The following is a 6,000-nucleotide window of genomic DNA, read 5'->3' as shown; positions in this document are numbered from 1 at the left end:
GGGTCCCCAAATTTTTTTGGGCCCAAGTTTTTCAAAGTTTTTTTGGGTCCCAAAATTTTTCAAAGTTTTTTTGGGTCAAAATAATTTTGGGTCCCAAATTTTTTCGAAGATTGTTTTGGGTCCCAAAATTTTTCGAAGTTTTTTTGGGTCCCAAAATGTTTTGGGTCTCAAAATTTTTCGAAGATTTTTTGGGTCTCAAAATTTTTCGAAGATTTTTTGAGGTCACATTTTTTTGGGTCCCAAAATTTTTCGAAGATTTTTTAAAGTCAAATTATTATTATTTTTTTTTATATTTTAGATTAAAATCAAAAGCAGTTACAATTACTTGACAGTGAAAAACAACACTTTCTATGCTCAACATTTTTTTTTTTCCCCATCCCCCCATCCCCCCATCCCCCCCAAACATTTTTGTCCACCCTAGCCATACAAACTCACAATAAAGCAAATTTGAATGAGATAATGAATAAAAATAAAAATACAAGCACAACAAAAATACACACTCACAAAAAAAAAAATAAATAAATAAATAAATAAATAAATAAATAAATAAATAAATAAATAATAATAATAATAATAATAATAATAAATCAATCCAAATTATTATAGTACTCCAAAGTTCAGGTTCAGTCAGCCGGCAATGTCGAAAGCGAATCAACGTAGGAAAGAAAAGAGTTCCATTTGGTGTAAAATGAGGCGGAGTTGCCTTTCAAGGTACATGACGTCTTTTCCACTTTGAGAAACTGAATTACATCTTGAAGCCACAGAGCAACAGAAGGAGGTTTTGAGGACTTCCATAAAAAAAGGATGCAGCGCCTTGCTAGTAAGGATGTAAAGGCCAAGACCTGTGCCTGCCCTCGGGTAAGTGAGGATAATTGAAGGGAAAGGCCAAATATTGCCACAAGTGGACACATATCTATTTCAACCTCCAAAACCTTGGACATGATATCAAAGTAAAAGGTCCAGAACCTCTGTAAAACTGGGCAAAAGAAAAACATGTGGCTTAGATTACAAGGAGAAAATGAACACCTATCACACCGATCACTGACTAGGTTGGGATAAAATTTTGATAACTGCAATTTAGAACGGTGCATTCTATGCAAAACCTTAAATTGAATCAATTGAAGCCTTGCACAGGGTGAACAAGACTGCACCACCTTAATTACTGTGACCCACCATTGGTCCAAAAGAGAAATGCCCAACTCCCCCTCCCAGGCACATTTAATTTTACACACACCAGCTACATCAAAATTTAGAAGTTGCAAATACAATCTAGATATAAGTGACTTTTTGTGAGGATCTAAAGATAATAAATCATCCCAAGGCTGCACTATAGGGCAGCTAGGGAAGAGAGATAAGGCACAATGTCTGATCTGGAAATATCGAAACAGATGCGAAGAGGGCAGGTTAAACTCAGAGGCCAGTTGTGCAAAGGTGCAAAAATTGCCATCTTTAAAAAAGTCACCAAAAGATTTTATACCCCCCTTTTGCCAAATAAGAAAGGCAGTGTCAGAAAGAGATGGGGAAATAAATGATTATTCAAGATAGGCATTAGAAGGAAGGAGCTAAGAATTTAAAATGGCGTCTAAACTGGCACCAGATGCGAAGAGTGGAGATCAACACTGGGTTTTTGGAAAATTTTTTAATCTTAAAAGGTAAGGGAGAGGTAAGAAGAGCAACTGGAGAGGAAGAGACACAGGTTTGAGTCTCCAGTCTGCACCACAGCGACTCTGGAGAGTGAAGCCAATAAAGTATTTTGTGAACATGTGCTGACCAATAATAGAATGAAAAGTTGGGGAGGGAGAGGCCTCCATCAGATCTGAATCTTTGCTAAACTAATTTACTTACTCGAGGAGGCTTCCCATTCCAAATAAAAGAGATGATAAGCTGATCTAAATCTTTAAAAAACTTTTTAGGTAAATATAAGGGAATGGACTGAAACAAAAAAAGAAATCTAGGCAAAACATTCATCTTTATGGCATTAATTCTGCCTAACAAGGACAAAGGAAGGGATTTCCACCTCTGCAAGTCCAATTTGAGTTTATTTAATAAAGGAGTGAAATTATTGCAAAAAAGAGATGGTAGGGTGCGAGAGACATGTATCCCCAGATATTTAAAACCTGTTGGAGCCAATTTAAATGTTATAGTAGAATGATTAAATGTCAGGGCCAATGTGTTAATTGGATAACACTCACTCTTCTGCAAGTTTACTCTATATCCCGAAATTAAGCCAAATGTATTCAACAGAGATAGAATTGACGGAATGGAAGAGGCGGGATCAGTCACGTATAATAACAGATCATCAGCGTATAAAGATAGTTTTAGCTCGACACCAGCACGTACAATACCCTGAAAAAGTGGAAGGGACTTTAAAGCAATAGACAAGGGCTCGATAGCCAAAGCAAATAACAATGGTGACAACGCTCACCCCTGTCTTGTCCCACGCATCAATGGAAAATATTGAGAGCGAATACCATTTGTATGTACACTAGCTTGAGGAGCAGTGTATAAAAGTCTAATCCAGGAAATAAATATCTCTCCAAATCCAAATTTATGCAGCACTAAAAATAAAAAATTCCATTCAACTCTATCGAACGCTTTTTCTGCATCCAGAGAAATAACTAATTCCGGAAAAGAAGTGGAATGTTCCATAAATATAGCATTCAAAAGTGTACGAACATTGAAAAAAAGCTGACGACCCCTGATAAATCCATTTTGATCATGTGAAACAACCCCGGGCAGAACACTCTCCAGTCTCAGCGCTAGGGCCTTGGCCAAAATCTTTACATCCACATTTAAGAGAGAGAGAGGTCTATATGATGCACACTGCTCAGGGTCCTTGTCCTTTTTAAGAAGAAGTGAAATAGAAGCTTGTGTCATCGTGTGTGGCAAAGTTCCTGAAGCTAAAGATTCCTCAAAGACTGCCAGAAGAATAGGAGCCAATTTATCAATAAATTTTTTTAAAAATTCAACAGGGAACCCATCTGGACCAGGAGCCTTATTAGTCTGCATAGCTTTAATAGAAATCTTAATCTCCTCTATGGTCAGAGGTGAATCAAGAGATTCTGCATCTGGCAGATCTACAGTGGGAAACTCTAAGCGGTCTAAGAAGGCAGACACCTCATTGTCAGACGCGGCTTCTGATCGATAAAGTTCAGAATAAAATGATTTAAAAACTGCATTAATGGACAGTGGATCTAAAACCAGCTCACCCTCCGGGTCATTTATTTGGGGAATCAATCGAGAAGCTGCACGTCTTTTTAACTGATGGGCTAGTAACCTAGAGGCTTTGTCACCATATTCATAATAATTGCTGCGTGCATGTAAAAGGAGGCGCTCTGCATCGGAAGTAGTAAGAAGATCGAATTTAGTTTGAAGATCCAATCGACGCTTTTGCAAAGAGGGAGTTGAATTGATTGCATTGAGCCTATCTAAATCTGCAATTGCAGTTGTGAGATCCTGCACCTCCTGTTTCCGCATCTTGTTGGAATAAGCAGTATAAGAAATAATCTGCCCTCGTAAGTAAGTGTAGCGCTCCCTAGAGGTGACTACAGGTAAGTTTAATTTTAGAATGGACAAAGGGAACTGATGGACCAGTTTAGGTTCGCTCGTGAAGCAGCAATAATAAAGACACAAAATTAAACTGGGGTAAAATTACAGAAATTGTATTAAAACTTTAAAAATAGGGGTCTCAATAGGTAAACAGGGTAGGGGGTAAGGAAATAAAATAAAATAAAAAGATCAAAGAAAACACAGTATCACAATAAAACAAATAATAAACAATGGTATTCACCAAGAGGTATGTATCAATTTTGTTTCCCTCTTTCTATAAATATTTTACATAATACCCAGTGTTAGACGTTTATAATATTTTAGATATATATTTAGAAAGTATTTACTATTTTATTACTCAGTCCTCAGTGTTAGTATTTTAGGTTTTATTAGGGTTTTTAATCATCGGTTTCTTTTCCTTATTTTAGGTTTTAAGTTAGGGGTTTTGGATCAATATCTAAGGTAAGTATAATTAGGGAATTATGGTAAGTATTTAAGGTAGGTATTGTCTATTTTGCAGGTTAAGAGGTAAGTATGGTATTTATATTATTCTATAATATAATTTACACAGTTTTCAGTCTCAGATTTCTTTTTCCAACAGAATAAATGATTCCCAATGTTTCACAGTAACAATATAACCAAACAATTAACCAAAATAACAAAATAACAAAAATAAATGATTCAACAGTAAATTAAGTTCAAAAGAATTCAACCCAATCATTCAATTAAATTCAATAAAAGAAATATAGTAAAGGTGTGGATTTCAACAAGATAAAAGTCTCTAGTGAAGGTTTAGCGCTTCCAGTAACCTTTAGAGATTAGAGAACTTCAGTCTATTATGTTTAGCGCAGTGTAACTCACTCAGAGTAGTTGGAAAAACAGTCCAACCTCAAAAATATGGGATACTCAGAATCAATGCTCGGGTACGAAGTTCCGTGGACCGTGGCTCGCCAGCTCGTGTCCCACTCGACTGGACTCTCGCACCCAGGCGGCAGGTCAGAGCAGATCAGTAAGATTCATCCCCAGGGAAACTGGCCAAATCCGATCCGGAATTCTTTTATTTTTTGTTAGTCTGGGATCCGCGTCAAGGACTCGGCTCCCGCTCGGGCGACGAAACGATTCACAGCGAAGAATCGGCTCCTTGCGGTGATGACAAAGCGATCGCGGTGAAGACTCTGTGTCCCGCAGCGATGACTAAGCGATCCGCTGTACAGACTCGGCTCACCGCGGCGATGACTAAGCGATCCGCGGTACACTCGGCTCACCTCGGCGATGACGAAGCGATCCGCTGTACAGACTCGCTCCCCGCTCGGAATAACTCCGTCTCTGTTACAAATCCTCTCGCCGGTTTACACGACCGAACTGCTTGTTAGCCGTCTAGCGTTAGTACCGATGGCTAATAAGCATTACTCACGTATGAGGTACTTATATCTCAACGTAGCTTTCTATTCTCAGCGCGATAGCTGTGCCGCGATCCGCACGGTTCAGCTTCCAACTCAAGAGTGAATGCGTTTTCCACACAGGGGGTACTAGACTAACTTACTAAGCTGCTGATTGGTTGGTCTTCCCGCGCAGTAGGCTGCTTCAGAGTTATCTATTGGTTAAAATAGTGGCGTGATCTGTTTCAGGGTTTCTACTGGATAAAATTGGCGCGATAGGGGTTGTCCTATTACCACTGCTGGTCAGATTTAAAGAAATAGTTGCCTTATTTTTAAAATAAGTATTTTCTGAAATAATTATTTAGTTCTTTTTTTTCTAATTTCAATTCACAAAGAAATTCCTATTAATTATATTTTTAGTTCTTTAATATTTTAATTAATTAATATTTTATTATTTTCATCTTATTCGTTAGGACTTGATAATCTATAATACTTACTAGGGGTAATTTCTCTAAAGGGTGTCAGCTTTAGTAACCTGGGTTACATCCTCCCGCCTTAAACGGTATGCACGTCCCTGTGCATGCGAAGGGCATGGTAATCAGGTGAATCTGGGTTCCCATAAGGGGTTTCTAGGAGGGACTGGGTAAAGGCAGTACTTAGGCCTTGAAATAGTGACTGTACTACGGAGATGAGGGGATTCCCTAACTCAGGGTAGGTTAATCTTTTGGCTCTTGTTCTAGACCTAGTAGAGTGTCTCACTGGGTTTTCCATTTCATCCTCTTCAGCTATACAAGACTGTTGATGAATTTCTGTCTCTTCTTCCATCTTGCTTTCAGGTTCCACTTGTTCGGGTGTGTCCTTGGAGTCAGTTTGGTGTACAGTAGGATCAGTAGCTACAAGTGTGATATGTGATGTTTCTCCTGGTAACTCGGGAAAGACATCCCTATCCTCAGGTGGGTTTTCAGGAATCATTTCAGGTAAGTTTTCAGGAATCATTTCAGGTAGGTTTTCAGGTAAATTCTCAGAGATTACTTCAGGTATGTTTTCAGAGGTTGTTTTTGGTGGGTTCTCA

The sequence above is a fragment of the Astyanax mexicanus genome, chromosome 10 (genome assembly GCF_023375975.1).
Source record: "Astyanax mexicanus isolate ESR-SI-001 chromosome 10, AstMex3_surface, whole genome shotgun sequence".
Classification (NCBI taxonomy): Eukaryota; Metazoa; Chordata; class Actinopteri; order Characiformes; family Acestrorhamphidae; genus Astyanax; species Astyanax mexicanus.
This window is presented reverse-complemented; position numbering follows the sequence as displayed.